The sequence below is a fragment of the Vipera berus genome, assembly GCF_964194415.1.
Source record: "Vipera berus genome assembly, chromosome: 4".
Taxonomy (NCBI): domain Eukaryota; kingdom Metazoa; phylum Chordata; class Lepidosauria; order Squamata; family Viperidae; genus Vipera; species Vipera berus.
The window spans coordinates 48,179,455-48,202,577 of NC_138206.1; positions in this window are offsets into that span (position 1 = coordinate 48,179,455).

Genomic DNA, 23,123 nt, shown 5'->3' on the forward strand with positions numbered 1-23,123 from the left:
CGAGTAACAGGCGCTCGGGATTCGACCCGCCAAACTGCCGATCTGATCGACAAGCTCAGCGTCCTAACCCACTGAGCCACCGCATCCCTTCCAAAGTGATACATTCATCTATTTCTTTTCCTTCTCATCCAAGAAGGATGTAACTAGCCACTCCCCTTCAGAGAATAGTGGGAGAAACTCGTTCTGACAAAAGGAAACACTCTTATTTATACATTTAAGAAAGGAGGAGAAAATGACAGTCATACACATGCAGAAGTAATAGATGATGGTAGCAGAGATTGTTGTTGTTAGCTGCGAAGTCGTGTCCGACCCATCGCGACCCTATGGACAACATTCCTCCAGGCCTTCCTGTCCTCTACCATCTTCTGGAGTCCATTTAAGCTCACGCCTACTGCTTCAGTGACTCCATCCAGCCACCTCATTCTCTGTCGTCCCCTTCTTCTATTGCCCTCGATCTTTCCCAGCATTAGGCTCTTCTCCAGTGAGTCCTTCCTTCTCATTAGGTGGCCAAAGTATTTGAGTTTTAGCTTCAGGATCTGGCCTTCTAAAGAGCAGTCAGGGTTGATCTCCTCTAGGACTGACCGGTTTGATTGCCTTGCAGTCCAAGGGACTCGCAGGAGTCTTCTCCACCACCATACTTCAAAGGCCTCAATTCTTTGGCGCTCAGCCTTTCTTATGGTCCAACTTTCACTGCCATACATTGCAACTGGGAAGACCATAGCCTTGACTATACGGACTTTTGTTGACAGGGTGATGTCTCTGCTATTTATTTATTTATTTATTTATTTATTTATTTATTTATTTATTTATTTATTTTATTATATTTATATACCGCCCTTTCCCGAAGGACTCAGGGCGGTTTACAGGGTGATTAAAACAAAAAATACAAAAGTTAAAAACAGATTTTAAAAAATTATATCCGTCCCTGAACAAATAAAACCCCAGTTAAAATTAAAATTAAAATTCTCAGCCTGGGCCAGAGAGCTCGAAGAGCCAGGTCTTCAGGTCCCGGCAAAACGAACGGAGGTCGGGGGCGGTCCTAAGCTCCACTGGCAGCTGGTTCCAAAGGGCAGGCGCACCCACTGAGAAGGCCCTATCCCTGGGTGTTGTCCGCCAGCAGTCTCTTACCGGCGGTACCCTGAGAAGACCCTCCCTGTGGGAGCGCACTGGATGAAGGGAACTTGATGCCGGCAGCAGGTGTTCCCTCAGATAACCCGGACCAAAGCCATTTAGGGCTTTATAGGTCATCACCAGCACCTTGAATCTCACCCGGAGGGCAACCGGGAGCCAATGCAGCTCACGGAGTAGAGGTGTTACATGGGAGTATCGGGAAACCCCCATCACAACTCGCGCGGCTACATTCTGCACCAGCTGAAGCCTCCGAGTGGTCCTCAAGGGCAGCCCCATGTAGAGAGCGTTGCAGTAGTCTAAATGGGAGGTCACGAGCGGTATCATCTGCGTATCTTTTTAGTGTGCTGTCTAGATTTGCCATGGCTTTCCTCCCCAGGAGCAAGCGTCTTTTAATTTCTTGGCTACAGTCCCCATCTACAGTGATCTTGGAGCCCAGGAAAATAAAATCTGTCACTACCTCCATTTCTTCCCCATCTATTTGCCAGGAATTGAGAGGGCCAGATCTTGGTTTTCTTAATGTTAAGTTTCAACCCAAGTTTTTCACTCTCCTTCTTCACCCGCAACAAGAGGCTCTTTAGTTCTTCTTCACTTTCTGCCATTAGAGTGGTATCATCTGCGTATCTTAGGTTGTTGATATTTCTTCCAGCAATCTTAATTCCAACTTTTGATTCATCTAGCCCTGCCTTTCTCATGATGTGCTCTGCATATAAGTTAAATAGGCAGGGTGACAGTATACAGCCTTGCCGGACTCCTTTCCCAATTTTGAACCAATCAGTGGTTCCGTGTCCAGTTCTCACTGTTGCTTCTTGACCCGCATATAGGTTTCTCAAGAGACAAATAAGATGGTCTGGTACTCCCATCTCTTTAAGAACTTGCTACAGTTTGTTATGATCCACACAATCAAAGGCTTTAGCATAGTCAATGAAGCAGAAGTAGATGTTTTTCTGGAACTCCCTAGCTTTCTCCATGATCCAGCGAATGTTGGCAATTTGATCTCTAGTTCCTCTGCCTCTTCGAAATCCTGCCTGTACTTCTGGTAGCTCTTGATCCACATACTGCTGAAGTCTAGCTTGTAGGATTTTAAGCATGACTTTACTAGCATGAGAAATGAGTGCAATGGTGCGATAGTTTGAACATTGTTTGGCACTGCCTTTCTTTGGAATTGGAATGTAAACTGATTTTTTCCAATCCTGTGGCCACTGTTGAGTTTTCCAAATTTGTTGGCAAATTGAGTGTAGCACTTTTACTGCATTGTCTTTGTTGTTGCTCAGCTTTTCTAAGGCCCATTTCACTTCACATTCTAGGATGTCTGGCTAGAGGTCAGTGACCACCTCATTGTGATTATCTGGGACGTTAAGCTCATTCTTGTATAGTTCTTCTGTGTAATTTTGCCACCTCTTCTTAATCTCTTCTGCCTCTGTTAGGTCCCTGCCATTTTGGTTCTTTATCAGGCCCATTTTTGCATTAAACCTTCCCTTCATCTCTCCAATTTTCTTGAAAAGATCTCTGGTCCTCCCTATTCTATTGTTTTCTTCTATTTCTTTGCACTGTTCATTTAAGAAGGCATTCTTATCTCTTCTAGCTATTCTCTGGAATTCTGCATTCAATTGGGCGTATCTTTCTTTTTCTCCCTTGCCTTTCGCTTCCCTCCTTTCCTCAGCTATTTGCAAAGCTTCCTCAGACAGCCATTTTGCTTTCTTGCATTTCTTTTTCTTTGGGATGGTTTTGGTTGCTACCTGTTGTACAATGTTGCGAACCTCTGTCCATAGTTCTTCAGGCACTCTGTCTATCAGATCTAATTCCTTAAATCTATTTGTCACCTCTACTGTATATTCAACAGGGATATGATTTAATTCATACCTGAGTGGCCTAGTCCTTTTCCCTACTTTCTTCAGTTTAAGCCTAAACGTTGCAAGGAGAAGCTCATGGTCTGAGCCACAGTCAGCTCCTGGTCTTGTTTTTACTGACTGTATAGAGCTTCTCCATCTTTGGCTGCAGAGCATATAGTCAATCTGATTTCTGTGTTGACCGTCTGGTGATGTCCATGTGTAGAGCCGTCTCTTGGGTTGTTGGAAAAGAGTGTTTGCTATGACCATCGTATTCTCTTGACAAAATTCTATCAGCCTGTGCCCTGCTTCATTTTGTACTCCAAGGCCAAACTTGCCTGTTATTCCAGTTATCTTTTGGCTTCCTACTTTAGCATTCCAATCCCCCATGATGATAAGGACATCATTTTTGGTGTTAGTTCTATAAGGTGCTGTAGGGCTTCATAGAACCGGTCAATTTCATCCTCTTCAGCACTGGTGGTTGGGGCATAGACTTGGACTACTGTGATATTGAATGGTTTGCCTTGGATTCGAACTGAGATCATTCTGTCATTTTGAGGATTGTATCCCAGTATTGCTTTTCCTACTCTTTTATTGACTATGAAGGCTACTCCATTTCTTCTGAGGGATTCTTGCCCGCAGTAGTATACCTGATGGTCATCTGAATTAAATTCACCCATTCCTGTCCATTTTAGTTAGCTGATACCTAAGATGTCGATAGGGGGACGCGGTGGCTCAGTGGGTTAGGACGCTGAGCTTGTCGATCAGAAGGTCGGCAGTTTGGCGGGTCAAATCCCGAGTGCCGCGTAACAGAGTGAGCGCCTGTTACTCGTCCCAGCTTCTGCCAACCTAGCAGTTCAAAAGCACGTAAAGGTGCAAGTAGAAAAATAGGGACCACTACGGTGGGAAGGTAACAGCGTTCCGTGCGCCTTTGGCGTCTAGTCATGCCGGCCACATGACCACGGAGACGTCCTCGGACAAGCGCTGGCTCTTCGGCTTTGAAAGGGAGATGAGCACCGGCCCCTAGAGTCGGAAACGACTAGCACGCATGTGCGGGGGAACCTTTACCTTTACCTAAGATGTCGATGTTCAGTCTTGTCATCTCTTGTTTGACCACGTCCAGCTTTCCTTGATTCATGGATCTTACATTCCAGGTTCCTATGGAGAAAAAATCTTTACAGCATTGGACTTTCCTTTCACCACCAGACACATCCACAGCTGAGCGTCCTTTCGGCTTTGGCCCAGTCGCTTCATTCTTTCTGGCGCTACTAGTACTAGCCCTCTGCTCTTCCCCAGTGTTCTGTACCAGCCTGCTACCGGCCCTGCAGAAAAGGCAGGGACAACCCCTTTTTCAAGAAGGCAAGAGGCTGGAATTACGCCTGCCAAATTTATTGCAACAAAAACAAATGGAACAAGACAAACCAAGAAACAGGAGCTTTAAGAAACATGAACTATCCGAGCGGTTGCCTTCAGCAAACCAGCCCTCCCCACACATTCCCCTTATATAGAGTTCAGGGCGTGGCTTCCCTCTGCCTCCTTCCGAGAAGCCCCATTGCCTTCCTCTGTTTACTCCTAATTGACTGCCTCCTGCGTTGGGCGTCCTTGAACAGGGCCAGCTGTGGGTCATCTTCATCCACGCTGTCAGGCTCACACAGCTGGGTCTCCGTGGTGACCAAGTGGGAGGGGCCTGGCTGAGGGCTCTCATCAGCAAGATCTTCAACCCCCTCAGCAAGGTCTTCAACACCCCCCTCCTCCTCCTCTGAGTCGTCCGACCCAACTGCCAAACCCACAGGCTGACCCTGAATCACAACACCCAGTAGCATATTGGACGCCTTCCGACCTGATGGGCTCATCTTCCAGCATCATATCGTTTTGCCTTTTGGTAATGTCCATAGGGTTTTCATGGCAAAGATACTGGAGTGGGTTGCCATTTCCTTCTCCAGTGGATCACGTTTTGTCAGAACTCTCGGCTATGACCTGTCCGTCTTGGGTGGCCCTGCACGGCATAGCTCATAGCTTCATTGAATTACGCAAGCCCCTTCACCACAACAAGGCAGTAATCCATGAAGGGGGTAGCAGAGATAGAAACATATTATAATTAACAAACCTCAGGTTACTTCACCACCTTTCTACTGTTACTATCTAAAAAAAAATTATTAGCTCAATAAAAGAAACATCAGTTATCTCACCACAGAAACTTTGATAAAACCAAGGCACTATAAGATTGCCTTTTTATGTGCCAGTTACATTTCTTATATGTTTCTATTTTGCAAACATACTCCACTCCTCTAACAATTTGTTTTCCAAAGCCTAAAAATGATGAGCAAATATTTGGCAATGTTGGGGTTTTTTTTAATCACTCTCTTGTATAACATTTAATAACATTTTTATTTGAAGGGCCAAGCTCTTTTTTCTCATAAAGGATCTGTGCAGAGAACCAGTGGGAATATACACATACATACATACATACACACACACACACATATATGTGTGTGTGTGTGTGTGTGTGTGTGTGTGTGTGTGTGTCTACTACTAGCTGGGATGAAAGAAGATAAAAGATGAAATATGCATTGTGGAAACCCAGTGGAATTGTGGCCTTTTGCCATGCATCTTGATGAATGAAAGGGGCTTGAATTGTGATCTCAAAATGCATATTTTCATCATTCTCCCTATACTTTTCGATGGACACCTAAGACATATTGCCACTTCTATCCTTGAAATTTGGCTGGCTGAGCTCTAGTCCCAGTACCCTTGAATTTGTAAGGATTTATTGTGTTTGTATTTAATATTTTATCTAGCCCAGAATTTCTAAATGTCCAATCCAGGATTGGCACTAGGTTAGCAAGTTCTCTACCATTCTGTTTGCAGCTATGTGCAAGGAAGGATGTACAAAATAGTCTTCACATTTTATACTTGGTAAAAATGTAGAACTTTACTACTGAGAATGCTGTTTTAATAATTTATTAATTATCTAATCTACTAATGGCCATCTAGGAGTGGCAGTTATCAAAATATTGTTTAAAATATCTGGCATCTTGGTTTTACTGGTAACTTTATAAACAGTGCTAATAAATACGTATTGTTTGTTGATGTTATTTAAAAGAAAAAAAAACTCCTCCCTTTTCAACAGGTGAAGTTAGATTAGGAACAAGTGTGTACTCTAATTGTAGATTTACAAAATAGCTCTTATAAATATATACATTTGTTGATTTTGCTTTGTTGCACATCATTCTAAATGAAAATCATGAATTTGAACCTATCACAGCTAGCAGATGGTGAGTTCCAGTGGGCAGCCTGACTTGATATTTCTAGTTAAATGAGAACGATCCTTACAAAATTGCAGTATTGAAGAAATAACCAAGTAACCAAAAGAATTAATCGATTGTTAAGTTAGATTAAACTTTTTGAGGTGGGAGATGTTATATAGAAAATTGCTGCAAATTTATAGAGAATTGGGATTAATTAATTTACATTATCTCCTTACTAGTATTTCAAGGAAACAAAACCATTCATCTCCTTTAGGCAGCATTATGCATGGCAGTATACTTATTACAATGGTTCTCAAACTTTTCATGCTTATACTTGAAATATGGTATGGAAGATGCAGAAGACTCTCAGCTCCTAAACAATTTTTGTAATGTCTGCTCAGGGGTCTGCAAGGTTCCAAGTGAGAAATTATAGTTGGAAGAGGGAATATTTTTATGAGGCCAGTTCTACTGCTCCATTTCTCTCATCTCTCATTTTGATGCCTCAGGAGCTATACAGAGTGCTGACAGATTGTACCAAGGGTGAAACTATTTGTTTTGAGAGACAACACTCTCTTCAAGAGGGCATCTGGTTGCTATCTTAAATTTAATAGTCTTTAAGAGTTCTGTGATATGTAGTCCCTGATTATCATATGTTCATCATCTTATTTTTACCTCACAGAAGCAAAATGAAGTGAGATGGAAAGACTAGTTGGCTCACCCATCGCATTAAGCCATAACATTTTGTTTGTCATTTGCACAGTGACTTCAGTCATATGATTTGAAAAACATGGTATATAGTTTGGTGTATTTGTAAGTTCAGCCAGCTGAGGCTCGTTCAGCACACCACTGAAGTGCACAGCATTTAAGCTGTGTGATATATGAGCTATTGTATTTTCCATGAAGCTCATGATATGCTTTATATCTAAGCAAGGCTCTGAAGCAAAGCTTTTGCAGCAGTCCAATATTATTCCATACCAATTCTCTGATCATGTCTTTTTTATTAGTACTTTGCTTTCCAGATGCTTCTTAATTGCTGTTGCTAGCATATGGTAGCCAAAACATTGTGCTAGAATGTCTAGCCTGTTAGATACCATTATTTCAGAGGTCCCCAACCTTTTGGGCACCAGGGACTGGTTACATAGAGAGAGGTTTTTCCATTGACCAGAGGGGGCATGGTTTTGTGTGCTGCCTGCATTCTGCAGATGGGGTTTTGCTTGTTTGGGCAGACCAGTTGCTGGCATGCCATGGCCTGGTACCAGTCCACAGACCAAATATGGCCACCATGATAGATCAATACCTTGTTCTTGTAAGTCTTGTCTGTCTTTCATTTTCCCTTCATTGTCCAAAATATCTTTATACAGTAGGTCACAACTTTGTCGTAATTAATTAAATTTGGGTAAGCAAATACTTCCATTGTTGAAAGCCATCCAGGTATTTTGATATAAATTTTTGCTTTTTTTTCCATTCTAAAAGAAGTGCATTTTTATAAAGTGGTTTTGAAAGTATCTATGAATTTTATTCTTCCCATACCACAGAAAGGCATGCCAACCAAGTTGTAAGTCATGCCCCTCTAGGTATAATAGTCTTTCATCTCTGAGCATTATCCACTCTTTAAACCATGTTAATATAGTTGCTTGGTAGTATAATGTCCAGTCCGGCAGTCCAAATCCTCCACTTTCTTTTGCTTCTTGTAACATTTTCAGTCTGATTCTAGCTTTTTTTTCCTTCCCAGATAAATTTCAATATTGTTGTATTTAGTTCATCAAAAATGGTTTTTCCCAGTCTTACAGGTATTGTTTGGAATAGAAAAAATATTTTCGGTAAGATATTCATTTTCACTGTTGCTATTCTCCTCAGCATTGAAAGTTGTAAATTTTTCCACTTTTCCAAATCCAATTTCATTTGTTTTAGCAATCTTATATAATTGTCTTCTTTTATTGTTGCACATCTTGCTGTTAAATAAATTCCCAAATATTTAACTTTTTTAACTATTTGAAGATTTGGGTTTTTTTGCTAGTTTTTTTTTCTGTTAGATTTTTAGTTAGCACTTTAGTCTTTTCTCTATTTATTTTCAACCCTGCCACTTCTCCAAATTTTTCTATTTTCCTGGTAGGTTTAATGCTTGTTTCAGGTGGTTCTTCCAATATAAAAACCAAATCATCTGCAAATGCTTGAGGTTTATATTTTTCATCTTTTATCTCCAATTCTTTCATTTCTACCTCTTGTCTGATGTTTCTATTCAATAACTTCCAGTGTTAGTATAAATAATAATGGAGATAGTGGACATCACTGCCTTGTGCCCTTTTTAATGTCAAAGTTTTCTGTGGGGACCCCTGTATTATTTAATTATATGAATGTTGGGTTTTTCAGTATATTGTTTCAACTGAAAGGTTTCTAATGGCATTGGAAAACTTACTTGATTTGTTTTTTTAGGACATTGCATATGTTAGAAGAATTCTTGGTCTGATAACAAGCTGGGTTATCCAGTGAAGGATGCAGAACAATTGCTTGAAGTAGAAGTAGAGTTTTCTTTGAAAAGCTGGGCAGCAAAATGAATGGACAACAATTTAAAGGTGGACCTCCCTTAATGAACAGAGGTGGCCATACTTCTGGGAAATAGCGTCTTTGACGTTTCTCTGGATGTGCTGACTAGCCTCTTTACCTTGGGAAATGAGCAGGGGAGGACAGTTTGGGAAGGAATGCAGGCTTCTCACCTCACAGAATGTGACAATCCTCTTGCTTCCTTTCATGTATATATAGGTGTCAATATGTTTATATTGAGAAAACTGTGTTTTGTGGATAAAGAATTTCCATACCTGGGAAAATTTAGTTATGACAGTGTTTGTCAGTATTCACTCATTTCTGAATGGGAGAATGCTTAGCTGATTTCTTGTGTGTGTTTTTCTTTCTTTCTTGAAAACATTTTGATTCTCTTACAAGATGAGAAGTAGAACATTTTCAAGAACACCCCCCCCAAAAAAAAAGTCCAGTTGCCTTTTGGAAAAGCACTTTTGGGATAGGTGGGAAGGCTTAATCAATCTTGCTGCATTGTGTGGTCACAGTTGAGTGGGGAAAGGAATCCAATCCTGTGTTTGGAGTGGATGTCAAAGGGTGAGGTGGGTAACTGGGTGGCACATGGGCCTTTTTTTTTCTTATACACACAAATGACATGTTATAGCTTTTCCTCAACCTGATGCTTTACAGACATTTTAGATTTCTTGAATTCCAGCCAGCATAGTAATCCATGTATTTGTAAGAACTAGGGAGAAAGCAATTAGCAACTTTTAAAGCAAATCAATAGCCTCAGGCTAGATCAGAAATAATTTTGAATTTCATATTCATACATTTGCCTTTTCTTTAATAAGCCAAATGCAGATCACATGGATCTCCATTTTATCCTCATGACTGTTTGTTAGGCTGATACACAACTTCTGACCCAGGCTTATTGAACCTAAAAACGTATGGAATTTGAACAGTTCTAGCCTAATAGACTAACCATAAGACCAAATTGAACAGTAAAACAGTAAAAGAGTTTGAATGCAGGGTTCCATCACAAAACCCAATGTCGCACAAAAGAGCCAAGTAAGAATGAATTGGGAATAGGGGTTTTAATCATAAACCAATTTTATGTTGTTATAGTAAAAAGATCCAAACAATAAACAAAAAGAACAACAGTTATCTCCTAGTGTACAAACTAGCCACAAGTGACATCTATACCAAGTGAAAAATGTTATAGCTTAATTAAACCCAGCTGGATTGGTGACAGTTTAACCTCAAGATGCATGCACTTCCAAAGAAGGGGGGCAGCAGTGGAGAAGGCTCCTGATGGTGAAGCCTAGGGATTTGCATTTTGAATCTTATTGGACAGTACCATTTGTGTATAACAAATCACACCCATAACTATATGAGTCACTGCATTTTAGACTAACTATAGGTTCTGGATGAACTTCAAAGGCAATCTCACACAACATATATTGAATAGTCCAATCATGAGAAGTCCAAGATATAAGTGACTATGCAAATAATTCCCTGAATCAGGAATGGTTGTAACTAGTACACCAGACTGAGTTATGCAAAGCCCCTCCTAGCCATAGCTGCCACCTGTTCCTCAAGCAGAAGCTAAATAAAGAAATTGTTGTTTACTTAAGACTATCCTTTGTACAAAAGAAATATATGTAAGTGGAAATAAGAATGTTGAGTTGCAAATAGAAAACTGTACAGATTCTAGGCTGAATCCTCTTTTAACTCTGCCCCCATATCCTGCCAATCCTTTCCTAAAGTAACTTCCCACTCTTTGATTCAATGATCCTAATTTAATAACATATGCACAGATTCCCAAACTAGTTTGTTAAAATAAAGTCAATGTTTTTATATTTTTTGCTCCTAATTTCTATCCAGCTTCTTGCTGACCATATATAGTAGCCTAATAACTGACAATTATAAAACTGAAAACATCAAGATGGCTGTAAGATTTTATGAAAATATAAATCAGGTGTAGTCACATCTTCTTTGGGGTTGAAAACAAATGGTAATAAGTGATTTCCATCTAAGCAAGATATTTTTTCTTGTTAATATTTATTTAGTCATGGAGAAATAAGCTTCAATTTAATATAAGAATCCAAATTCTTCCCTTTCTTTCATTATTTCTATAAGACAGCTATTTCCCCTTTCTACTCTAAAACAATGAAGAGTACAGGTTGGAAATGGAGGTGAATTGAAGTTGTGACTCTAAATCCTAATTATTATGGTTAGACAGCTTTAATTTCAGGCTGTGTTATCAAGTTGTTAGAGAAAATGCTGAAAAGATATCTCTGTTGAGGATAGTTATATTTATTGTTGAAAATATATGGTCGATATTAGCCAGAACATTAACTAATAGCACCAATAATTCCATTTGCTCATACAATATCATAGTTAGTAGCAAGCCTACAATCACAATAATAGGTTTTCACAAAAATCAATTTCCATTTCTAGAGCACCTGCAGCAGTTGAAAGAAAATGCTTTTAGATAAGCTTGTTTATTCAGATAACAAGAAGTTTGATAAATAAGATATTATTCAATAGACTGCCTGTGTATGTATGTAAATAAATCATTGCAGTATAGGGAATCAAAGACTTCCTAAGAAGGAAAAACTGGATGAAAACAATTACTTCTTAAAGTACTATTGATGTTGCTTTGTGAATGAACACAATTCTTAATCAACTAGCATTACAATAATACTTTTTTGCACTTTATTTTCTTCTGAGATAATTGTTCCCAACCCTGTTTTCAATATTACATATTGGGATATATGCCAATATTAGACACTTTTTTTATTTCACAAAATTTTTTAATTTTTTTAAATTTTAATTCCATTTATATCCCGCCCTTCTCCGAAGACTCAGGGCGGCTTACAAGCTTAGCAGTAGCCTTCATTCTATGTATATGCCTGCTTATTAGGGCTTTCACACACACCCCAAGCGGCATTATTACAAAGTCAGCTTAATTGCCCCCAACAATCTGGGTCCTCATTTTACCTACCTTGGAAGGATGGAAGGCTGAGTCAACCTTGAGCCTGGTGGGATGCGAACCTGCACTAATTGCAGGCAGCTGGTGTTACTTAAGGAGGCATTAGCCCACTGCTCCACCAAAAATGTTTCTAGCCTGTGAGAACTGGTCCTTTATGTCAGTCTTTAACTGCTATAATATCCTTTCTCACTTTTGCTGCAATACATCATCACAGTTATTCCTCTTAAAATCATCTATCATTGATCACTAAAAAGACAAAGTCTGTTGGTACAGACTTACTTGATATCATTTGTCTCTTCTACGTTATTTTGATTTACAAATCAGTTCTACAACAAGGGTTTCTGTAATATATACCTGAAGGTCCGTGCACTTTTAGTTCCTGCAATATTATCCCAACATGGCTGTAGGTACAGTATATAGAATCATCCTTTAAAACATTTTGAATTTCTATGTGATGAAATTTAGACTGAAACATGCCAATCAAGGTAAATCTCCAATTTTAAAAGTAGGAATTTGGGTAGAAGCAAATTAATTAGGTTGCACTGAAACATTTCTGTGGCTAAAATAGAGCAATCCCCACAGGCCAATGAAATTTCTCAACTCTTTTAAACTTATTGCCTATCAGAGCCTTTGGAATGGAAAAGTTGAGGTTACTTTCAGTTTAAGTTTCTCAGCTCTCAATTTCTTTAACTTGGCCAGCCACAAGTCACAATCTTTGTTCTCTCTTGAGAACAAAGAGAGTATTACCATTTTGTCCTGGTCGTGCTATCTCAACTGGGAACTCAACTTAGATGCACAATTGGGAAATGTTAAAAGTCTCTTTACATTGAAGGAATATATATTGGATGCCAGTTAAAGATAATAACTGATATATTGGTCTGGGTTATGCTTCTTGGGACAGATTCAGCAGTGACCAAGGGCTACAAATGCTTTTGGAAAGGCTACAAATACTGTTTTTGTATCAGCTTTTTTTCTCTTTGGCATTGTATTTCATTGTGCTATCCTGTTTTTTTCTGCCACTCCTAAATAATTAAGCATATAGCCACAACCATGAGACAACTGCCAGTGATGATGTTCTTCCCCAAAGTGGAATTTTCTTTAAAGCAAATGTACTTTGAATTGTTCAAAGAGCCCTATTTATATTGTTAGATGGCCCATTCAAAATGCTACTTTTATTTTTTATTTACCCATTCCACTATCTGGAAGATGGAAATATACAAAATGAAAATTATTGTGATTTGGGATGTGAAGACAAAATTTTACATTGCTAATTTTTCAGGACAAAAAAAATAAATTGACATTTCCAGTAAGGTAAACAGTATTTGTAGTAGCTTTTCCCAAATTGTCTGCCCATGTTTTTCTCATTTCAAGCTCACATTAGCTTTAATTAAAATGATAGGAGTTATAGTCTAACAGGATTGTAACATTTAGATTCAGACATGCCATCTTCAATTTTTAACAGAAGGCTTCAAAACAGATGATAGACATGAAAGACTTCCATCTTCTTATTTTGAAAGCAAATGACAATAATTGGTCATCAATCATTTCTTACAATTGCTGTAGTTTCTTTCATCTATGTTTGGCACTATTTACTAAGGTCTTAATTAAATGTTTTAACTGCTCAAGCAAATCATCAATTATTTTAAGGTGAAACTGTAACTCTTCCTGCCCCAAAGTGGTGGGAGAGGTTATTTATGAAAAGTTAAGGCTTGATTCATTTATAGCTTTCTGGCATCAAACCATTAGTAAATTGTTAATCAGCACTAGAAAAGAAGAATTCTAAATTATGAGGCTTCTCTGGCATAAATGCAAACTAATAAAGTGTTACAGGGCTTTTCTAACATATATTTATGGAACATGATCACTCAGCATTTTACCACTGGGTAGCAATCATCCAAATGCAGTATGGTAATAAGAATGTGGAAATGCAAACTATGCACACATTTTATAATAAAGGTTCACAAACAGAAGATTTTATTCCAAATGGCTTTGGCCAAAATTATTTGGAATTGGCACACAGTAGGGCTAGTCCAGGAATTAAACATAATGAGAATATAGCCTCAGGTAGAGATGCTGAAGGCAAAATGTAGAGACCACTTTAGCATCTCTCCAGGGTGCCAGAAATGCTATTGTCTTCAAATGCAGTGTAGGATGCTATCCTATTTTTAATGTTAAAAAGGCTACAGGTAGCTTTTCTATCTATGGAAAAGGAAGAAATACTATTTTTTACTGCTTTGATTCATGAAGCAAATAGCTTCAGCTTGACAGTATAGAGATTTTTCTTCCAAATTTTGTAACAGACAAGGCCAATTTGTTATCTTTACATAAACTCTGATGGTGGTAAATTCTGGAAATTATTTTCCATCATTCTGGGGACTTCAAATTCAAAAAGTTGGACCAGGCTGGTTTTGGCTAAGATTAAAATCTTACTAACGGGTGGTTGTTCACCTCTCATTTGTAATCCAATTTACATTTGCCATGATAATACAGAGAACCAAACTTAAACTGAAATGTCTAATGTTACTGAGCCTGATACTAACCTATTCTGTTGACTGACCTATAAATTCTGTACATTTATTCTTAATACTCTATCAAATAGGATTGCTTCATTCTGAAGAAAAGACTTATATGACAATCTACAGCAGGGGTGTCAAACTCAATTTCATTGAGGGCTGCATCAGCATTTCGGTTGCCCTCAGGGGGCCGGGTGGGTATGGCCAGGGTGGGTGTGGCCTACTGGGTGGGCGTGGCTAGAGTGCATATGGCCTACTGGGTGGGCATGGCCAGCTCTACATCGTTCGCATCAAGGGTACCTATGGGGGCCTGGGCAGGAATGGGACAGATCTGAGGGTCTCTGGCAGAAGGAGGGTCTCTGGGCCAGGGCCAAGGCAGTGGGGGCCGTTCCCTCACTGTTTCCAGGATGGCTTCACAGGCCACATGAAACCACTTCGCGGGCTGCATCCAGCCCCCGGGCCTTGTGTTTGACATGTCTGATCTACAGTATCTCCTCACTCTTTACTGGAACCTTGATCTATTTCTTGCAGAAAAGTCTTATTCCTGTTATTACATGCCTCCAATTGTTCTGAAACAGCCCACTAGGGGATTACTCTGTTCTCAGAATTAGCTCTATTAACAACAATTGTGGTAGGCAAATAGTAATCTTCTCAGGCCCTGGTTTCTTGTTGTCAGGGTGTGGGCATCCCGAGATATATATAAAAAATCCTCCTTCAACATGCAGAAAGAATGGTCTGTGAACAGAGATAGAGGTTCAACTTCAGAAGCTGACAAGGGGATCCAACTGTTTTTGGCATTTGGAAATTCCATGAGCAGAGGCAAAAGCGGGGCATTACAGGACAGCAGCAAAGAAAAGTTTTGGTGCCAAAAGATTTAAGAATTTCCTGTTTTTCAAAACATTTGCATATTTTTTTAAAAAACATACTGACTGAAGAGTGCCTTCCAGCCTTATTATTTGCTACGTGGGTGGTGTACATGAATAAATTATCTGAAAACTCACTGTAATTATGACTGTGAGAACTGCACATAAAATCTCTTTCCTTTATGAATACCAGTTTTGGAACATATTACTCCATAAAGGAATGAAGTATACACATTTAATATAAGGAGAGAGAAATGCATTTCTTTTGCTGTAATAAGATATTCATATTTTGATGCACTTAATTGAAGTGCAGGTGCCTCAAACTTTGCTAGAGTCACTCCTGGCATGTAACTAAGTGATATTTGATTCCCCTTTAGAAAATATGAACCAGTTTAATCAAACATCATATACTTTAAAAGAAAGGAACATTTAATAAGAGAATAGTGTCCTTTTGTAAAATATGTGCAAAAAACAAAACAAAAACCCTGCAGACTATAACATGATATACTGCAGTTGTGGTTAAGTTTGCTTCTGCAGCAGTCTTCACTTAACTATATTCAGCAGAAATTCAATGCATATGGCTGTTGGCCATTTTTATGGATTTATGGAATTTGGCAGTTGTGCAGCATAATTCCAGTTTCATAAATATAAAATTCTGCCTGTTCTGTTTGGTGATTTACTTCATGCTTTCATAAAGCAAATTGCATGTACTTTCTATAAATACTTAAACGGGAGAGATACCATAAAAAGATAATTCAGCTTCAAATCCTGTCGTTTCTGATAGTGTTGAAATGCAACTACCAAGGCATTGACTTCAGCACATAAGGAATTTTTCATAAAACTGGGAATCTGTCAAGGCTCCCAGCAGATGATTTCAACATATGTGCACTCTTAGGATTTCTATCCACCAAATATGGTAAAACTGATTTCAAAGTAAAATTAACTAGGATGTATGTGGTACTTTCGCTGAGACTTTGTAACTAAAAGATAGTTGCAGTTTACAAATACAGTCTTTTCATAAGTGGTCTATTACTATAATCAATGTTATCTGAAATCCAGGCTTTGATACAAAATGTGTCTTTCCTATCATGAAAGGAAAGCACTGAGACATTGTAAATAATCTTTTATAAACTAGAATAGTAAGATCACAAGTTGGAAGGAACCATTTAGCCTATCAAGCCTTCAGACTTTCTATTTCTAAATCTAACATTGTGTTCAAAACAGGAATTCAGCTTAAAGCATTCCAGAAAGATGGGAATATATCCAGATCATGAACACAATGAAGAAAAGAGAGTCCACATCCTGTCTGAATAGTAGGTTTCCATTGCTACACTAATCTTACTATTAGTACATTTTTCCAACCTAACACTCAATTGGAATCCGATTCCCTATAACTTAAATACATTTTTGTTTAAATACATTTTCTCTTGGTTGTATAGACTAACAGCAGAATCGTTTTTATTTGTTCATCCACTTATTATAATTGAGATGCTCTCTACAGCATTGCCAAGTTTTCACCACTTTTAGAAATGAAAAAAAAAATGCAGCACATCTTCCAGATTCATTGCTTCTGATCCTAGAACAACATATCTTTTAGCTGCCCTATTCCAGACATAAGAATCAGTATGCTAAGTTTCTGTTGTATTTATTAAATTATACTTGCCTTTGTACACCGAATGGTGCTTTTCTTTGTTTTTTGAAAAAGGCAACTGGACTTTCTTGGTTTTTTTCTTTGAAAACCTTCACTTATCAAAGCAGCTTCTTCAATTCTAACTAGCTTGTGGGGAATGGAAGGATTTGTATTCTTTGCAGTCAACCTGTCCTTAGCACTCTGACAATTGTTGAGGCCACTTTGGGGTTCATCTGTATTTTCAGCGTCACCTGAATCAGAGTGCAAATGGGTTGGAACTTTCCATTGAGCTTTCATTGTGTGGTAAACAGGAGATAGGTGGTATCAAATTCCTCCACCTGTTGAGGGAGGGCTGCTCAATTTTAATATAGCCCAGGCATGCCAAACTGCCAGCCCATGGGCCGGATGCATCACACCAAAACCGCACCCACCCCATGGCTGGCAATGGGGAAAAAGTCCCGATAGTTTGACATGCCTGATATAGCCTCTTTGATTCCGCCAAGAGGCTGTCTATATTAAAATTGAACAGAATTCAACAGTTACCCTTTGGATAAGATTCAATTTGAAGGGCTTTGAGGCCTGAACCTTATTTAATACCTTTCAGCACTTCTCTCCATTGGGTATAGGGCTACAATTTATAAAGATATAGAAAACTTCTTTTCAGCTATGCCAATGTAATTATTAAGTTGCAGAAACAGGAGTATACCAATGTGTGGTCCCTTACTGGCTGAAGGAAAGACATTAACATAATTTTATTTGATGTATTTGGACAATTCCTCTGTTTTTGCCTTCAAACATTTGGGATCAACTTTTCACATTTGATGTTGCAAAGACTTAAATATAGACCTTTTATTATTCATAGATACAATAGCTTCTCTGCAATAGTATTTCATCAAATCCAAATCCTGCAGTTAATTGCAAACAAGAATTGGGTAAAAAAATGCATAAACATTTGTAACTATATGGGGAAGGATAACACTGAGTCTAAATTGTAACTCTCTTATTGCCCCTGACCCACATGGCATGAAGTTTTTAATATTTTTCTGTCTCTAAATCAGTAATACTTTCCTTTATGTTTGCATTTTTTTCAGCTTTCAAGTATGAGTTGCAAGGATTGAGAGAACCACAATATGGGACACATGCTTGAATGTTTGGAATAGGAGTCAGAGGATCAGATACTATTAGCTCCCTGGAATCTGGAAATTTTTCAGATTCAAATTCTTGTCCAATATTTTGATCATTCAGTGCATCACTCTTCTTAGCATTCACATCCTCATTTTTTTTCACTTTTAAACATTCACCAGCAAAATCATATTCCAGCGTATCATCTAGATTATCCTCTCCAAGGCGAGAATGTCTCTCCTTGTTTGTAGAAATCTGAAATTGAATAAACGTTGAATATCCTAAATGTATAAACCTCAGAATACACATTTAGACAAACATGTAGTGTTTTTTTAAAGGCAGTACAGGTAGTCCTCAAATTATGACAATTGAGCCTAGAATTTTTATTATAAGCCATTGTGATTGTATGTTGAGTCACCACCTACATTGACTTGATTTTATGACCACTTTTAACATGGTTGTTAAGTGAGTCACCACTGTTGTTAAATACAATGCATAAATCCAAATCCAGTTTATCCAAATGGCATTTTTGCTAGTTTTTACCAGGTCATAAAACTTGATTGCACGACCGTGGAATGCTGCAACTGGTTATAAATATGAGTCAGCTGCCACATGAATGAAATGCAATCACGTGGCCACAAGGATGATGTAACAGTTATAACTTTGAGGATGGGACATAAGTTGCTTTTTTAAGTCTGTTGTAAATTTGAACAGTTGTTAAGTGACCTTTCATAAGCTGAGGACTACCTGTATTGGCCATTTTCCCATTATTTAAATCATATTAATAAAAAATATCAGATGTATTGTTTTTGCTCCCTCATGGAAAAACCCACAGCAGCTTGGTGAATCTAAAGAGACATTCAGGAGATTTGAGGTAACCATAGTGAAGGCTGTGTTATTACCTACCCATCTAAATTAATAGAAAGATAGGATGGAAAGCAGGCATTTTAAAATTATACATTGATTTATTATAGTTATTATGTTTTTAAAGTCCAAGATTTTATAAAAAGCAAGAATATTGAGTAGGACCTAAATCATTCACCTGCCAGAACATCAAAATAGTAAGTGTTGTTCAAACAAAAGGCAAACCAACAATGAAAGCTTGGCTGTAATCAGGCCTGGAATAACCAGCATATGAATCATTGACATCAGGCTCATTTTATGTAGCTATTTATCTAATCTACAAGCTATAATTGGTCAAAAGTTCAAGCTAACATGAATCACAAAGTTGTAAATTGTCTTGTTTCCCTGGGATCAAACATCTGAATCACCTCAGAACAAATGTGGTTTAGCAGTTAGTGCGCTAGACCAGAGATGCAGAGCTTTAATCCTCTCTTAAGCACAGAAATCAGCTGGGTAACTTTAATCCAATCACTTTTTTCAGCCTAACTCACTTCCAAGAGTAGATGTTGTAGGGAAAATAGGTGGAAGCATTATGTTTGGTTAAGTTATACAAGAAGTAGCATATAGATATAATAAATAAAGTGACATGCTACTAATAATATTCAAGCTTGAACATACAAAAAAGAGTTAAGTATTTTTTTTAACATATGGCAGACAAAACAAAACATTGTTGCATTCTTGAAAGTCAAAGGCTTTCACAAACTTGCCTCTTCCATAAATTAGCAGCACAATAAAATTCTCTAACTGCATGCATATACTGTAAAGCAGGGGTGTCAAACTGCCGGCCTACATGCCGGACGCGTCATCCGGAAGCCGCACCCACCCCATTGCCGGCAATGGCAAAACCGTCCCAATACGTTGCGCGATGTCACATGACGTTGCGAGTTTGACATGCCTGCTGTAAAGTGTTCTAGAACAGGGGTGTCAAACTCGCAAAGTCACATGGTGTGTCACAATGTATGGTGACTTTTTTCCATTGCCGGCAATGGGATGGGCATGGTTTCGGCCTGACGCAGGCGGCCCACTGGCCTGCACTTTGACACTCCTGTTCTCAAAGAATATAATTTTAAAAGTATCAAAAATTAATGAGATATTCAGAAAGATCAGCAAGGATCAATTTCTTCATTCAGTTCCGTGCCTAGGTCATCTACCAGGCACATAAAAACTGAATTCACATATTGCACCATGCCAGGTTTTTTTTTTTAAACAAGCCACAAATTCTGAGTTTAAATGACAAACTAAAACTATACTGTCCATACCATATTATGAAGTCACCAACATTCAAAACATCGGAACTTTATATCTTCCAATCATATAAACATTTTTTAAACAGCCAAATGTAGATTGATTTTTGCCTTCTTTAAAGTTACATGCCCTATGCTTCTTGTGTGGGGCAGTTTTTGCAAACCCTGCCTGGTGAATTTTCCACTTCAGCGTGCCACCTTGAATCTGGCTACTGCTCTTCAACTGCACCCTATTTATAAATGACTTTATGTCTTATTGCTACTAAACAGTAAGTAGAGGTCACTGTTCAGTAGCATTGTCTCTAACAGCTTTTCGAAACTGTATCCACCTTTTCCTGTATCTTGCATTTTCTACATTTCCCACAGCTATCACACTATTAGTTGAAGGATGTGAAGTCAAACAATGCAATTACTGTATGCTAGTGAACTTTTCATACCTTTCCTTTACCAAGCTAACATCATGAACAAGCTAAGCTATGTGTTCTGTACTTTAAGGTGTGCTTTCTTCTGCACTGTTTATTATGGAAAGGGCTACAGTTTTCAGCAATAGGGTTAAAGACATAAGGGAAATGTTAACTTATTTCCAAAGGGCTGAATTTATTTTTCATTTTAGTATATGGTATTAGAAAATGGCCAGAAACTAAATTTCATCTCAAACCTGATACTACATTTTGAGACTATTAAAACTGAGAAATCAGTCTGGCAGACTCCCAATCTAGGCAGTAATTTGGAAGGTTAAGGATTTTCCATGCCTGCATTTTCATAAATCAGAACTATAGTTTAACACAGCTACGATTTAACCATTTTAATGGTTTATTTAATTGTTAGTTAAATGATATGCTGCTATAAATGGACACAATTGCTATGACTATCTAATTCTTCATTTAAAGAAACCTATCAAAATAAATCTAAGCAACCATTCTTACCTCTTCATCTGAAACTAAGTAATCAGAACCCTCTGTGTCTGCCATGGAGTAAATAAAACTCTGGGAAAGGAATACAAATTAAGATGAAAAAATAAATTTCACTTCAAAGCATAACTATAACATTCAGACATCCCTTATTCCATTCATGCTTGATAAAACTTCCTGATGTAAGGTGGTATAATAAGAAAGATCTGAAATTAAAGTATCACTTAGGAGGGAGAATTACAAAATTGTACAAAGTTATAGCTGATTTACTGATAAAAATATATATTCCTATTTTTACTCAGCCTGCTAGACCATATGTGTATAAAAGTACAATCCCCCACTTTGTACTAATTCAAATTTACTGCTTTTAGGCTGGCAAACATTAACAACAGAAAACAAGCAAAATAAACCTTAATCAATCATACTCTAGCCACCTCCCAAGAAAGATAATTTCCTACTTCCTTGTAGCTATTTTACATGTTTAATTCTTGCAGGTGGATCAAATAAAACAATTACCTACCAGTCATTTATCCCACTGAAACTTATAAATGATTAAAAACAACTGGGTTCCCTTAAGCAAAGACATGTTTTGTGTTAGCTATGGCTTTATTGAATAAATTGCAGTTCAAATTAGTTATTCAAACCTTTCATTAAAGTAGTTCTTCTAATTCAACTAGAGTATCAGTTTGTTAAAATATAATTATTTAAAAGACTCACATGCTCTTTTGGTACTTCTTGCAATATTTATAAGGAGGAAATATTTCAAGTATTAACGTTCTAATTCCTTTTCACTTCCAATGTGCAGATTGTTAATGTAAAAGAGCCGCCATTAATTTTAAGATAGAAATATTCTATTTAACCAGATGGGTTTTCTTTCAATCTGCAGGAGAAACAGAAAATGTTATATATCTGAATGTACTAGACTTAAACACACTCAACCTATAAACAGGTTAGAGGTGTTGCCTCCTTCCCCTATGGCCCAGATGGGTAACACATAAACATCACAGAAAGACACAGATATTTTCGCCAGCCTTTCCTTGCTAACAGTATATAGAAAGATGTATTATCCAAAGCGCCCCCCCCCCTTGGCTGGAAAGGAAAGAAAGTTCTATTTGGAGAACCTTTGGGATGCCTCAAGATGGGAGTGGGGAAAAGTAGGCACCCTCCCATGAGTTCCCCAGCCCCATTCTTGGTAATTAGCATTCTTTGTCCTGAGGCAAAACAGAAGGGGGGGGGTGAGAAGGTGATTGACAGGACAAGTGACTGAAATAAACAGCTGCAGAAAATGGATGGAGCAGGCTAGAAGGAAGAGCTGGACTCTTGGAGAAAGGCAAAACATGATGCAAAGTACTCCAGATCTATGGGAAGGTAAGAGTTAAATTGCTTTCTATGCAAAATGGTAATAAGACAAGAAACAAGTGCAGGACTAGTACTTGGAAGCATAACCTTTATAGATAGGAAGATTGTTAATGGCTTCTAAGACTATTACACTATGGGAATAAGATTGTTCCAAAGCCACCGTTGAATCAATATAATCTATTTACTTAAAACTAAAAAAAGGACATTTAAGGACAGAATTTTGTAATTTTCAGGTTTTGTTTCTTAACACAAGTAGTTTTTCTAAGTTTCCAAGCTTTTCTTTTTTTAAAAAAATCATTAAAAAAGCATATAAACCTGTCACTTAAATAAATGGAGGTAAAAGTAAGATAATCTGTGACAGTTTGTGAGTTATAGCATGGTTTACTTATTTGACCAGAAGAAATAAAATCTGTTAGTTCAATGAAGCTTTAATGTTGGGTGATCTTGCAGATTATCTGAAATATATTTTATAGTCAATAAGGAAGAATACTAGATGCACAGTAGTGAATAGCCATGCTCTAAGCCACAATTTCTGAATCACTTAAAGCTCTATGTTCTTCAACTCCCAGAATTCCCCAGCCAGAATGCTGAAGCCCACATACCTTAAAGCTGCTAAAGTTGAGAAATACTGCTTTAAGCTAAGTGGTAGTAAAGTCTTAGAAATTCAGTAGAAATTTCTGTCATGGAATAGAATATTCACAGGACAAAGGAAAGAAATAATTGTTTTCATATTTTTCTTCTGTACTTCAAACTTTAGGAAAGAGGATATTGAACTAGAACAACCATCTACCGTCCTTTGCCCTTCATATATATAGAATTACAATTCCGCATTTCCATACTAATTTGGCCAGGTAATATGAGAGT